Source organism: Eubalaena glacialis, chromosome 2, assembly GCF_028564815.1.
Source record: "Eubalaena glacialis isolate mEubGla1 chromosome 2, mEubGla1.1.hap2.+ XY, whole genome shotgun sequence".
NCBI lineage: Eukaryota > Metazoa > Chordata > Mammalia > Artiodactyla > Balaenidae > Eubalaena > Eubalaena glacialis.
The window spans coordinates 2,435,094-2,450,566 of NC_083717.1; the positions used below are offsets into that span (position 1 = coordinate 2,435,094).

Genomic DNA, 15,473 nt, shown 5'->3' on the forward strand with positions numbered 1-15,473 from the left:
CGCCTACCTCAGGCCTTGCCTCTTCCTGGAATTCCCCCCACTCCACCCCTCTTCCCTCTCTGTTGATTCCACAGCATCCTCCTCAAACACCGTGTCAAGAGAGCCTTTCCTGACTCCCAGATGAGGTCAGGACCTCCTGCTATTGGCTCACTTGGCTCCCCGGAGTCTTCATCCATAGGGCGCGTTTCCCCTGATAAATTAGTGCTCATTCATGCGTGGAATGCTTGGCTCCTTGAGACCAGAAGCTCCATGAAGGCCATGACAACACTGCCTTATTCACGCCATGGCCCCAGCACCCAGGAAGGAGCCCAGCACAGAGTGGGGACTCCGGAAACACTCCATTAAAGACACATGGAAACAAATCCAGGCACGGGGTGCCCGATGGAATCAGCTCCACCCCCAGGGCACCATCGTTAGGTGAGGTTAACAGAAAAGAAGGAAGTGAGGTGACTGGGACCTTGAGAGTCATTCAGCCCAGAGAGAGGTGGGCAAAGGGCGACAGCTCTGTGCAGAACAGAAGAGGACAAACAGAAAGCCCAGGCCCAGGGCCAAGCAGGACAGCTCCGGGCACGGACAGAGCAGGCAGCCTGCTCGGGACCGGGAGGCAGGCACACATTTTACCAAGGGCCAGTTCAAGGCTTTCTTCTTATCGTTTCCTGACCCAGCAAGTTAAGATCAAAAGTCTGCTGCTCAACTCCCTGTCACCCCTGGTATGTGATGTACCAAAGGCCACTTAGGATTTTTTGCCCTTTGCATCAACATTCTTAAATACCCTTGGACAGCCTAACGATCGAATACAAACCTAGAGTTGAGGTTCTGACAAGCTTATTGTATACAGAATATTGAAGCTTAAAAACTTGAGTTTTCTTTCTCTATCATATGGAGGCATCATGGTGCAGGGTTGCTGGTATGAGGCCTGGAGGCTGACTGCCAGCAAATGGATCCCAGCTCCACGGCCTATAGCTGTTGACCTCGGAAAGTTATTTAACCACACTGTCTCCATCTGAAAAATGGGGACAATCAGAGTGCCTGCCTCAAAGAGTAGTTGTGTGGATTAAATGGCTAATCCAAATGAAGAGTGACATGGGCCTAGCCCATTATAGGCTCTCAGTAAATAGAATCACTATTTTTTTTTCGTTTTTATTTTATATTGGAGTATCAATACTTTATATTGATTAACAATGTTGTGTTAGTTTCAGATGTACAGCCTAGTGATTCAGTTCTACATATACCTGTATCTAGTCTTTTTCAAATTCTTTTCCCATTTAGGTTATTACAGAATATTGAGCAGAGTTCCCTGTGCTATACAGTAGGTCCTTGTTGGTTATGTGTTTTAAATATAGCCGTGTGTACATGTCAATCCCAAACTCCCAATCTATCCTTCCCACCCCTACCTGCCTCCAGAATCACTGTTATGACATCGGATTCAAGCTGTACGGCCCAACCTGGCCCAAGGAGATTGAAGTGAGGTAGAGGCCGTATCAGGAGCTGAAATTTCTTCCCTCTTTTGGGTGTGAGGTGGTCCTTGGGACCCTGGTGGGGAATGTATCTCCTGGCCCACCCTGGTTCTAGGACCGTGACCACAAGGGGCTAGGGAAGTGGGATTTGGTGAAAAATGGGTACAACCTTTCTTCCTGCCTTTGAATTGTCAGCTTCCACATCCAGAAGAAACCACCCCCCAGGGCAGAATCACAGGCTTCCTTTTAGGCTCCAAGGGACACTTAACAAAGCCTCGGGGGTGGAGGGCTGTTTCTTTGATCTCTATCCCACCCATTCTTCTTAAAATCATATACCCAGGACCTCCCGCCAATTTCTGATCTTTTGTTCCGAGTCAATTCTTGAACGCTCATAAATTGCTTTGAAGATGAAAGCGCCACATCAGTGCACCGTGATACCATTATTATTTTAACAAGTGGAGTCTGCACATGTCTCCTTGACATATAAGCTGTTCAAATATTTGTCTTGTTTGTCAATTCAGCTGCGTGGGAAAAGAACTTGCATCATCTCTTGTGTATACTCCCACATCTACCGCTATGTGGAGTGAGCACTGTTTTCATAAAAATATTTGCCTTTTCTCCAACAAAAGAAATTGATGCTTCTCTTGGGGATACCTCTCCGTTAGCCAAAACTCCAGTAATTATTTTCAGAGATGTGTATTTTTTTTAAATGTCTAATTTATTGCAATGCTTACAAATGCCAATAAAACGTACTATAATATTCACAAGGCCAACAAAGTTCAGTGCACACTGAAAAAAGTTTGGTGCACACTGAGAAGAAATATATACACGAACATAATAATGGATTCATAAATGAACACAAGGATGGATTCCGCTTGGAAAGGAGGAACAGAATAAAGCATTTTATTCTCTAGATCCACTCTAAATGGCTATTCTCTACCCAGGCTCCAAAGAGCCTTTTCAGAGAATTTCTCTGGAAGCGTATCTGACTATATCATGGCACATTGCTTTGGCCACCTTCGCTAACTCCGCTGCAAGTCTCACCAACATCTAATGCTTCCATTTGCTCAGCCTCACTGGCAGATCACCTGTCAGGCACTAGAACTGGCCCGTGTGCTGACAGCTGGGACCAGGCAGAGAAGGCTGTTGAAGGGTGTTGAAGAGAGGCCACTGGATGGGGCTTAGAAGCACAGACTCATTTCACAAACCCCCAGCCTTGCAACTGGTACCTGGCAGCATCCCTCACACCTGCCACAGGCTACAGGCTTCATCATCTGGTTTCCGCTCCAAGTCTGAGCATGACATTCTGGTTGGTCTGGTCTCTCCTCTCAGCCGTGATGGAGGGAGTCCACGGTGTCGTCCATCGGCCAAGCTTCAGGGACTTACGCTCCGCAGAGGAAATGGGCCCGTCCTTTGGGAGGAAGTCAGCGCCTTCCCAGCAGCCAGAGCTTCTCCTGTCCTGGGCTGAAATCCTAGGGGTTCTGGCTGGAATCATTTTCCTGATTCCTGCTTCTTTTAAAGGTTTCCTCAGAAGTCAGTCTGGCTTTCCACAGACCTGGCTCTCTGTGGTTAGCCAGGGGGCCTAACCCGTCTCTATCAACTGCACTTGAACCCCAGAAACCCCACTGACCACTAACCCCACCGCAGCCCTCCCCTCTCCTCGAGTCCCCAAGCCCCACTGCCTGCCCCCTCTCTGGGATCTACCCACTGCCTTGTGGCATCTTTGATGTTGTTTGGTCAGTATTGTAATTAAACTTTCCACCAGTGCCTTGTTTTCTTGTCTAACTAGTACAGAGCAGGGAAGGAGCAAACTGATTAGATCCACCCCTTGGAATTCCTATCCCAGGATGTCTGCCCAGGACGGCCACCCACTCCAAGTCATCCAGTGCCCCACTGGGCTCGGTTTCTCTGCCACATGGCAGACCAGACACATCCTGGAAGAGTTTCCCACCCCTAGGAGGCAAGAATATGTTCCAGAACCCTCCCTCCCATACCCTGTCGGGGAGATCGTCTCTACTCATAGCAAAATAAACGAAAGCACTCAAAGGTCTTTGATCTCTCGCAAGAGCAAGGAGTTCCTGGCTCTCACAAGGGTGTCCCCTCCTGCCTCACCCCCCTCACGTGCAATGTGGGCAGAAAGCTAGAGCCCTTACTTCAGGACGTGGGCATTTGTGGACTCCATTTGAGCTGTGGCATCTCCCAGTGCCAGAGAGCATCAGAAACTTCCTTCCCCAGAACCAAAGGAGCGCTGTCTTACTGATGATTTCCAGAAAGTGCCCATCTCACTCTGGGCACGGCTTTACCTTCAATATGGCCCAGATTATTCAGCCCACAGGTGGATTCTCCCCAGGCCTGTGGCTGTCTGGGTAGCCTGCTGCAGACTGTATTTGAAGCTGTAAAACCGCCAGCATTGCCTCCTGTGTTGATCTTCCTGGGATCTGTCTGCTTCTTCCCTGCGCCCAAGCTTGCAGAGTCTGGATGCTTTTTTCTCAGGGCAAATTCAGCTCAGTGCAGCTGACTTTGCTGGTAGTTTTGAACACAGGACGGGAAATCTGTGACAGCCCCAGGTCCAGCCAATGGCAACATGCATATTACAATGACCAGAGATGGTCTTTATCTCCCTTCTCCTCCCATGGTGTCTAAGAGAAGGCTTTGCATATAGTAGGTGCTTAATAAATATTTGTGAATGTCTTTATTGGGTCCAGGATAACCAGCACTCTTTCCTTTGCTCCCCATGTCACTCCCCACGTTTTCAGTGTGCTCACTACACTAAAGCTGTGTCCAAATTTGCAGCTCATTTTACACCGATAACATCTGGGGAGAAAACGTCCCTTGGAACAAGCCCCGGGACACTTCTCTGAGGGTGTCGCTTCTGAGAAGCGTCCCCAGGGTGCTTCCAGCAAGGACTCTAGAGCCCTCCAGACAGACGGTGTGCACAGCTCACAGTCAGAGGGTTCATTCTTCTGCTGAGCTTTCCCACTTTCAAAGGCTTTCCTTACTTAGACTTTTCACCTCCTGTAAGATCTATTGCTGAGAGGCAGGAAAGAGTCCGGCAAACACAAGGTGAGAGGTGTGTGTTTTGCACAAGCTGAGAGAGGATGGTCCTTTTTGCAAGAATGAAGACAAGAGGCACCCCCCCAGGACCAGATGTGGGCCCCCGACGGGCTGCCCACAGGCCACTCTTGCAGCCCCGGCCTGCCTGGAGGGCGCAGTGACCCCAGCATCCCTCCTTCCCTCACAGCCCTGGGATACGAGGTTGGGGCAAAGAACGGATTCAGGAAGCGGGGCTTAGTACCAGGGATATGGGCACAGGGGCCACGCTGTGGGCCAGATGAAGAGAGATAAAGCCACGGGATGTAACTGATGGGATCATGCCAGAAGTCCCAAGGCACTCAAAAGACACGTTTCCAGTTGGAACCAGAGGTTTCCTCCTTCTCCCTGGCCGTGCCCAGGGATCATGCCTAAGCACCTGCTCGTTTCCAGTCTTAGCAGCAGCTGGAAAGGATAGCAGGGAGGGGCCCGAGGTTGCAGCCTCCCCGGCTTTGCGCCTGGAGATTTCTCAGGGAGCCCATCCCCTCCCCGGAAGCTTGAGAAGGGGAGGGGTGAGGGGAGGGGAGGAAGGGACCTTAATGAAAGGAGACTGGATGAAAGAGGAGGGGGAGTTCTTCTGCCCCAGACGCCTCTGCTGCTAGTACACAGCCTGCTTTCCACGCGCGGGGGTGGGCGTGGGAGTGGGGCGGGGGCCGGGGGCGGCCCAGCGGCGGAGCCCGAATCAAGGGCCTCTCAGTGTCTGAGCACCTTCTAAGGCCAGGCCTGTGGGAGACGCTGGGAGGGGGACCGAAAGTGCAAAATGGGACAGTTCACGCCTCTTCAGAGGGACATCAAAATGCTAACAACGATCATATTTGAGTAGAATTTTAGACGATTCTTTCTTCTTCTTTTTTTTTTTTTTGCAGGGGAGTGGCACATCCTCATTTTCTCAATTTTTTATAATGAACATAAATTACTTATATGATGAAAAGCTACTTAAGCTATTATTTTATAACTATTTTTAATTTTAATTTGTTTGTTTTTTAGTTCAAGACATGATCCCTGCTCCAACGGAGCTTAGTTGGATTATGAAACTAGAGTGAAGCACCTAAGCCCACGTGTGCCCAAGTTCTGAGGGTGCACTGCACAGCCTGTGCTTCCGGGGGTCACAGGGTGGGACACAGGGTGCCATCACCGAGGGGTCTTCTCAGAAGACTCCCCGCCCCTCTGACTCCTGGGTCAGTATTCTGTACAGGCAGGTGATGGATAGGTCCCCGCCCAATCGGAATTTGAGTGTGACTAGCTGAAGAGGAGGAGGGCGGACTCCAGCAGGCAGAGGCAGGGTGGGAGCAGTGCAGGGGGGGGGGGATGGGGGGGAGGGTTGCAGTGGTACCCGCCCCACCCTTGCCCCGCCCCTGCTCTGCCCCTCGCCCCGCCCCCGCAGCACCACCCTCGCTCTGCCCCGCCCACCCTCTCCCCGCCCCTCGCCCCGCCCACCCAGCCCCTCGCCCCGCCCCGCCATTGCGTCTGGCCGCTTCTTCCCACGTGGGAGGAGGAATCTCAGGGCTGAATTTAGAATGGTTCAAGCGGTGCAGCCTTCTTTAAGCCGGGCAAACCACCAACCTCGGGATTCAGAGACTTCCCAAGGGGTGTGCGGGCTCCAGATGGAAGGAAATCAATTTCCAGATTCTCACGTAGGGGAACAAAATTTGCTACTTCAAAATGTCCCTTTGGCATATGGATTACTCTGAGCTGAAAACAATCAAGGCCCAAAAGACTCAGGAAGAACTTCCACCCACTCCCTTAGCCTCCTAAAGAGTGTACACAAGGGGCCTGATCCAGCAAGGGAGCATCGCCAGAGCTAACCACAGTAGAAACCAGGTGTGTAGACAGGGGAGGAACCCAGCGAAGTCTGTTTGTTAAATTCCTCTCTGCGACCCCGTGTCTCTGCTGGCCCAGGAAACATTTACTTACCAAACATTTGCTTTTCTGTCTCCATGTCAATTGTCCCCTCCCCTGTGAAGTCCCAAACCACTAGCCCAACATCCTCTTTCATCTTTAAGTGAAGATGGTATTTAAGGCGAGGGCTTCAGTCATTTGACGAGTTGCTCGGTTTTCCTGGGTCTCTCCCATATATGCATGTTATTAAACTTTTCTTTGATTCTCTCCTGTTGATCTGTCACATGTCCGTTTAATTCTTAGACCAGCAGGAAGAACCTAGAAGGGTAGAGGAACATTTCTTCCTCCCCGACATCAGCCTCCAAATGTATTCCTTTCTAAAATATTTGCAGAACACGCTCCTGGGGGAAACATCAAGCCAGTTCTAATTTTTACCTCCTTTTCACACTCTTTTTAAGAGTAGGTCATGTCCTTCCCCATCCCAACTCTTACTACAGGGCTAGTCTGGGGTATATTTGTCATTGCTTGTTGCATAAAGTATGACCCCAGACTTAGTGGCTTAACACACACGTATATGATCTCATGGTGTCTGTGGGTCAGGAGTCCCCATGTGGCTTAGCTAGGTCCTCTGCTCAGGGCTGCACTCAGGTGTCTTCTGGAGCTGGGGTCTCATCGGAGGCTCAGCTGGGGAAGGATCCACTTCCAAGCTCCTGAGGGTTTTGGCAGGTTCAGTTCCTTGCGGGTTGTTGGATTGTGGGCCTCAGAGCCCGGCTGGCTGTCGCCTGCAGGCTGCCCTGTGTTCCCTGCCACGTGGGCTTCATTAAAGCCAGTGAGGGAGGGAGTCTGCTGGGAAGATGGAAGTTGCAAGCTTATGTAACAAAACTGACACCCCAGAACTCTTCCCATATTTCACGGGTTAGGAGCAAGTCATAGGTCCCACCCACATTCAGGGAGGGGATTACGCAGTGTGTGGACACCAGGAAGTGAGGTAAGTGGAGGCCACCCTAGGGTCTCTCTGCTGTACTGGGTACCGAAGGAAGGGACAGTTAGGAATACTGACATCAGCAAGATGTCTTTCAATGAAGGCACTGCGACACCCCTAACCATCTCATCAAAGATACTTTTCCAAAAATGTTTACTTCTTATATTTAATAATTATTTTAATCGAAGCTTATTACAATGTTATTTGTTTTGATCACATGTAGATTAATGTTAAAATGATAACTAAATCCGGAAGAAATAATTTTTTAATTTCCACTTTTGTTCATATTTCTGTAACAAAGAAGTATAGTGGGCAATCAATGAAAGATTTTCTTTCTTTTTTTTAAATAAATTTATTATTTATTTATTTTTGGCTGCGTTGGGTCTTCGTTGCTGCGCGCGGGCTTTCTCTAGTTGCGGCGAGCGGGGGCTACTCTTCGTTGCGATGCGTGGGTTTCTCAATGCGGTGGCTTCTCTTGTTGCGGAGCACGGGCTCTAGGCGCACGGGCTTCAGTAGTTGTGGCACATGGGCTCAGTAGTTGTGGCTCGCGGGCTCTAGGGCACAGGCTCAGTAGTTGTGGTGCACGGGCTTAGTTGCTCCGTGGCATGTGGGATCTCCCCGGACCAGGGCTCGAACCCGTGTCCCCTGCATTGGCAGGCGGATTCTTAACCACTGTGCCACCAGGGAAATCCCTGAAAGATTTTCAATCATAAAAATATTTTCTCGTGGAATAAGATCCTGTATGGAAGAGGAATGGAAATACAATTTAAAGATAATAAATTTCCAACACCTAGAGAAGAGAATTTGATACGTTTTTTAAATGCATGATAGTAGACATCAAATCACTATAGCTTTTCCCTTTCATTAGATATATTTTAAAGAGTGATGAACTGTTTTATTTTAAAATGCCAACATTTGCATTCTGCTGGAAATTCTACGTTTTGCAGCTATTTAAACTTATGAAGAGAGAAATTCAGCTGTCAACTTAAAAATGTGCATAAAGGAACATAATTTTTTTGAAAAATTCTAGGGTGTAGGTGAGCAAAAAGATTGGAAGACAAGAGAATTCAGGGTTACTGGGGCCAATGTGCTAAAGGATGAAAATCCATCACTGCCATGGTATTGTATTAAGAAAAATCCCAGGATTTTAATATCAAATTAACATCTGTTGCTGCACATTGCACGTGCTTTCCTAAAACAAGATGAACCCCTCGGTTCGGCTCACTCCCCCCAACTTTTTTTTTTTTTCGGAAACCAATTGAAGTTGTACTGACACCAACTGCATTACTCTTGTTAGTAGCCCTAGGGGAATGGATAAAGTGGCTTGACCCAAGATAACACTGATTAGACTTAGCAATGTTACTTTTAAATAAAACCAACCCTATTTTCCCCAAGGTGGCTTAGATTTCATAATGGTCACAAACTAATACTACAAATAAAACATGTAAAATTTTGATCCAAGCCTTTTCTATCCTCCCACACTTGAAAGGTACCTGATGAACACCAATATCCCAATCCTAGCATCACTAGCTTACAAACCTTAGGGTTAAAAAATCCCTTCTCATTTACCTAATGTTCAATTTCCATCAGTTTCAATATACACTAGTGTAAATACCATGACTATTTTGCATGAAGTTAAGTATTCTACAGATCACAGAGTCATGGGATTGAACCAGGAGCTCACACCTTTTATGTGAACTTCAGTGGTACCATCGAGGACAAGGCAATTTAATTTAGGTTAACCAGGATTTGTTTAAGTTGGTAAGAGAAACATCTTGCAACAGGTTTATTCAATTCTCTTAAAAAATGGTGGCATTCCTTTACTTTTCGCCTTTTGGAAGCAGCAGTTGCATATATGAAATAGCAGATTAAGTCTAAAAATGTGGGCCCTAGTCAACTTTATTTTTCTGCATATGATCATGATAAAGGATCACGACATCCTTCACATTTCCAAGGAAAACCCAATTGAAAGTTTGTCCTTGCCAAACGCCATAAAACAGCCACTCTAGAGTAAACCAGCAGAGCATTGCATCACCTCAATAAGGCTGTAGGTTTCATCACATGCACCAACAGATCTACACGGCTAGTTTCTGCGCTCCTCCTTTACAGAATTTTACACCTACTGTTACCAGACAGCATTTTAAACACGGACATATCAACTCCCTAATAAAGCAAAAACAAAGGCATTTCCCTTATTAGAAACAAGATACCCATCACTTAAAGTCTTCAAACATTATTGCACTTTCAGAACTTGACAATGCATTCAATGAAACAATCCGCAGACAACTAGTTTTAACAGACAGAGTAGAAAACACTTTTAAGCAGACACGGATGTCCTAAACTGTTTATTAGGTAAGAATTTTACAAACATTACTTGTGTTAGCGGTAGCGGTGGAGCTGGAGAGTACCGCGCCTTCTCCAGGCTGCGCGGCGAGAACCACCGGTCGTGCGGAGGACCCTCTGGCCCTGGCCGAGGCCGCGGCCCTTCCTGCCTGCAGGCGCCAGCCCTGTGCTTGTGGACTGGTGTGGCGATCCACTGGGTGTCAGGGTTTCTTCTCTTAGCTTTATGGGATGGATCAATGAGGACAACCTCCAAAGATCCGTACGTAGAATCTTCACCAACCCAGTAAGGCTTCAGGACCCTCCGGGCCTCAGAGCGGCGCCCAGCTGGCTCCTCGGCGGCAGAGGGGAGGCTTCGAGCGAACCTGAGCCGGTTGACGCCATGGTGGACAGGCGCGCCGTCGGTGACGCCATGGTGGACAGGCGCGCCGCAGGTGGCAGGCACACTTAGGGACCGGGCGCTTGCGGCCACCGCGGCGCACGCGAGCCGATGCATGACTTAGCCTTGCTTGGCCTCGCAGCCCAGCCGCGCCTTGTCGGGCCGGCGGGGCGCGGGGCGGCGCAGCGCCGAGAGCTGGGGTGCTGCCCGCTGCGCCCCCTGAGCAGAAGCGCATCGCGTCCGACGGCTGCTTCGGCCCCAGCTCCCGGGTGTGCGCGCAGGCGCCCATCGCGACTCACCGGACGGCCGCCGCCGGACGGAAAGGGAGCCCCCAGCTTTCTGATCTCCTTCTGCTGTTCGGGGTGCAGGCCGAAGTGGGCGCTGATAAATTCAACAACAACTGAATATAAATATATGTATATATTTACATATACCCACCATACCCCACTGAATAGAACATACGCCTATTTATTAAAATATACATTTCTACATTTATATTTAGAAATTATTTATATTATTTGTATTCTAATTTATTATGATTAAAGTATATAATTATTATATGTTTTATTACTATAATTTAATTTATTATAAGTATAAGTCCATAATTATATATTTTATCATTATGCTTTATTATGATTATGACATATTTTATTATTTATTGTTACAATTATAAATTTATAAATATATTAAAAATAATTATTATATTAAAGACAAGTGTTTGGCTGTCCCCTCTAGAAATATTTATTATAATCTTGATGACCCTGAAAGGAATCGTGGCAGATTTTCTGCAGTTACCTGGTTTTTCAGGAATTTGGTGGGCTGCTGATACATAGAGGTGTGTGGTGTAATGTGAGACCAGGGCTGGATGGCCTGCCCATGCCCTGCTTGTGTTCTAAATAAAGTGGACAAAGGTTTGTAAAAAAAGGAATCTGGAGGCTCTGGTTTCTCCTTGGCCACCACGCCTTGTTCCCAGGATCCCAGTAAAGCAAAGAGACAAGGAGGCCCGAGGGACAGAGCCCAGGCCCTAGGCTGCCCGCTGGCCCTCCAGCTGCACCCTGTTTGTCACCTGAGAGCGGCCACAGCTGCTGGTCCAGGACTTGTCCACACGCACCAAGGGCAGGGGACGCAGCCTTGGTCTGCACTGGGCTCTGATCTGCTCCCAGCACACGGAGTCACAGCCCGATTAATACCCTGTTTACACCAAGGGCTATGGAAGGCAAGGCTTTGTCCCTGCGTGGCAAACTGCAACTTCAGGGATCAGAAAATCCCACCCAGTTCTAATCCTTCAGCATCTCACATGCTCATCCTTTTACTATACCGAGTGGCTGGCGGTCAAGTTTCTTGGTACTCATCACCTTTCAATATATTCACCTACTAGTAGTCCTCAGTAAAGGATGGTGTCAGGCCCACGTTTCTAAGAGAAAGAAGGAAAAGAAAAGGAAATCACGTTATATACCAACCAGGACAAATGCTGGCAAAAATTTCAGTGTATAAACCTAAGAGAATAGAGGTCTCTTCTCCAGAAGACAAACCAACAAAATCCACAGAACCTTGGTTTACTTATCTCTACAATGGGAAGATACTCCCTAACCCCTCAGGGATGAAATCTGTAACAATTTCATAGCTCGGGGATGAATTAGACAGAAATTTGGAAGGTGCAGAGAGTTTAGATGTAGTATTAAGATGTAGTGAAATGGTACCATTAAAATCAATCTTGCACAGAGCTTTCAAAAATCTTGTGCTATGGTGACTCTATTTCGCCTGAAAAGTGGGTAACAGCTTCTCTCAAATTCTCAAATTCTTCTCCCACTCCCAACTACTCTAATGCCCCTCATCATTGCTCCATATCTGGGAGAATAATTCTGGGAATTTATCCACCAAAAACGTATTTAAATTCCTTCTTTCCCTCCACTCAGCCCCCCAAGAATGTATGTGTGTAGCACTACCTCCTACCCCAGTGAATCTAATTTTTGATTCTTCTGTCAACTAAAAACAAAACAAAACAAAATGCACAACCTAAAAGTTGACAATTATGTTTTGTTTGGGGACCTTACTGAGAACTATAGCCCAGGAAGGCAGCCTCTCAGATCATTCCGAGGGACTGTCCCAAAGAGGTCAGGGAGGAATCAGGTTATATAGGAGTTTTTGCTGGGGAAAAAAATGTAGTTGAACATCAAAAGATTACTGCTAATCATAAAAAAGTAGACATCTTAAGGATTTTAGTGCTTTTCCGTGTATGGGAAGATGCAAGAGTCTGGGCTCATTGAAATCATTCCTTTGATAAGCATCTTAGCTATCTAGGGCCAGTATCTTGTTTTTCTCCATCCTGAGTTCCCCTCAGGGCGTACCATCAGTGGGGCTGCCATGGCTGATGGCTTGATGGCCTGAAAACCCTTTGTTTACTGAAATGGCAGGTGACATTCTTTGTCCACACTTCCTAAAAGGGTCCTGGTCTCTGTAAAACTGGGGAAGAACATTGCTGGCCGCCACCACTGGCCAGGATTTCTGCGTGTTACATGACGCCTCTCTTCCTGGCCTTTCTTTCACGGGGTTAAGGTGACCTCCTAGGCACTCTCTCCTTTCCCTGACGAAGTCACAGAGCCCCATGGACCTCCAGTGGACAAAGGCTTGGACTGTATTTGGACTGAGTAGTTTTCATCTAGGGGGCATTGGCGGGGTTATAAGAGTTTGTCCCATTGTGTTACAGGCAGGTCCTAACCACGAGGAGAGTGGAACACCAAACCCCAAAAGGGATTTTGGTTTGGCTCAGTTGCTCTGCTTAATTGGGAAGGTCTGGTCACCGAAATTTCACAAGAAAAGGAAACCACGTATCATGTTGAATGTATCGTCTTGGGCACATTTATCTTAAACTGGATATAAACCTGATATACCTCAGCCAAGTTTTTCTGTACAACCACAATGTTTCATGGGAAGAAAACAAAAGTACATTTTTTGAGTGGGGCACAGGCCTAATAGTATGGTTTCTAATAAAGGTCAAAGGTCTGGGGGAGATTTTGGTGAAATCAGCTAAAGTGCTTTGCTCGGCTTGAACCCAGAGCTAACTGAGGTTTCAGGTTTCATGAAGAAATTTGCCCAGCAACAAGGTTTATAACGTGTCATTTAGTAGCTGGTCTTCATAGCTCGAGGCCTCTTCAGTATGGCCGTGGCTTGAAAATGCTCTAAAAACCACAGGAAACATTTTCCCAATGAATCATAATCCTTCTGGGAAGTCAGAGGAATCAATCAGTCAAATGTGCCTCCATTTTTCCTCGGGCCACTTGGACAATTCAGATAACAGTGCACGGGGACCACAGCCCGCGTTTTTTCAGATCTAAAGATGAACTTGCTATTTGAATGGGATTGAGGCAGGGAGTGAATTTCTGTGAAGGTACATGAAAAGCGGGCTGATTGCAGCTAACAGACCTAGGATGCATTTTCTAAGTGATTTTTCCTAAATTTGCTGATCCCATATCGAAATCCTACTCAGTTAAGAAACGTCCAAATTCCTTTGCCCCACGGTGCCTGGATTCGTTCTACAAGAGCCAAAGGAAGAGTTCATTAGCCCAAGAGTACCTCTCAGGCTGCGAAGCTGAACAGCCAGGGGCGAAGAATTGTAACACTGCGAGTGGAAGGCCCATTCTTGAAGCCACATTGTGGCCGGTGGAATTATGTTCTTCACACCTCATCAAAGCCAGACCAACCCTAGTGGCCATCCAGACACAGTCTGGTGTTCACAGAGCCTAATTGGGCTGGTTTCCTTTGGCCCAACCCAAGAAACCTAAACAGTAGTTCTGTACTTAGAATTTCCCATGTGGGAAAAGCTACTGTCTTCCAACTGGAGAGAAGTCAGTGCACGGAAACTACACTAGTGATAGTTCGGGATAACAGCTGGACTCAATTCACCTTGCTGCTACGACAGAACGAATAACCAAGCATGTTCAGAATATGAGCACAATTGGAGGACTAGGTATCCTTTCTTTTTTTTTAATTTTTAAATTGTATTTTATTTATTTTTATTGAGCTCTAATTGACATATAACATTATTAGTTTCAGGTGTATCACATAATGTTTTGATATTTGTATGTATTGTGAAATCATCACCACAATAAATCTACTTAACACCTCTCTTCACATATAGTTTACAAATCTTTTTTTTTTTTTCTTGTGATGAGAGCTTTTAAGAACGACTGCCTTAGCAACTTCCAAATATACAAGACAGTATGATTAACTACAGTCATCGTGCTGTATGTTGCATCCCCAGGACTTATTTATAACTGGAAGTTTGTACCTTTTGACCCCCCCGTCACCCATTTTGCTTCCCAGCACCCCACATCCCTTGTCTCTGGCAACCACCAATCTGTTCTCTGTATCTGTGAGCTTGTTTTCTGTTTATTATTATCATTATTATTATTATTATTATTTTAGAGTCCACATGTAAGTGAGACCATATGGTATTTGTCTTTCTCTGTCTGACTTATTTCACTTAGCAAAATGCCCTAAAGGGCCATCCATGTTGCAAATGGCAGGATTTCCGTCGTTTCCATGGCTGAGTAAGATTTCATCGCCTATATACACACCACATTTTCTTGCATTCGTTTGTTCATTGATGGACGCTTACGGTCTTTCTTAAACTCAGGCATTTTATGTTGCTAATGTTGTTGATGGCAGAGCCGCGTGGCTTGTGGGATCTTAGTTCCCCGACCAGGGACTGAACCTGGGCCCTTGGCAGTGAAAGTGCCGAGTCCTAACCACTGGACCACCAGGGAATTCCCAAGCCTAGGCATTTTTGAAAATAGCTCTGTATGTAGCAAGAAACACTAAAAGAAAAGTGATTCTTCTCCATATGCCCAATAAGGTGGATTTTATTATAACTGTGCCTCCAGGCCAAGGCTGGGGCATTCAAAGAAGGGCCTGGACAGCTAGGAAAGATTTCCTGCGAGAGATTTGAGAGGGGACTAACAATATGTAGGTCTTTCAAATAGACCATCAAACAAAAGGACGTACAATGTACAATAAGTATTAAAATAAGCCAAAGGGAAACTACGGAGAAAAAGGCTGGCAGGAGAAAGATAACACACTAAAGACATCACATGACCCCGTACGTGTTTGTTACGGAGAGGCAGCAACTAACCACAGTCACTGCAAAGAGGAACCTACAATCCGTTCCATTAAAGAAGCCAGAAGGAGAAGGAGAGCTCAACAGCGAAGGAAAAGCATAATGATTTGAGAAGCTCTGGGGGCATCCAAGGGGAGAGCCATCATCTCCATTCGCCTAGGAATAAGGGGCTTCCCACTATAAGAAATTTGGGCAACTTGTGCAAATCTGCGGAAACTTCATATGGGTTAGACCCATCCCACCATGGCAGGAAGCACTCTGCCTAACCCT

At 46.9% G+C, this 15,473-nt stretch overlaps 1 pseudogene; it reads right to left on the minus strand.

Annotated features, from left to right (window-relative positions):
• Positions 1-9,708: 9,708 nt before the first annotated feature.
• Positions 9,709-10,376, minus strand: LOC133084782 (large ribosomal subunit protein eL15-like; annotated as a pseudogene).
• Between the last annotated feature and the right edge of the window lie 5,097 nt (positions 10,377-15,473).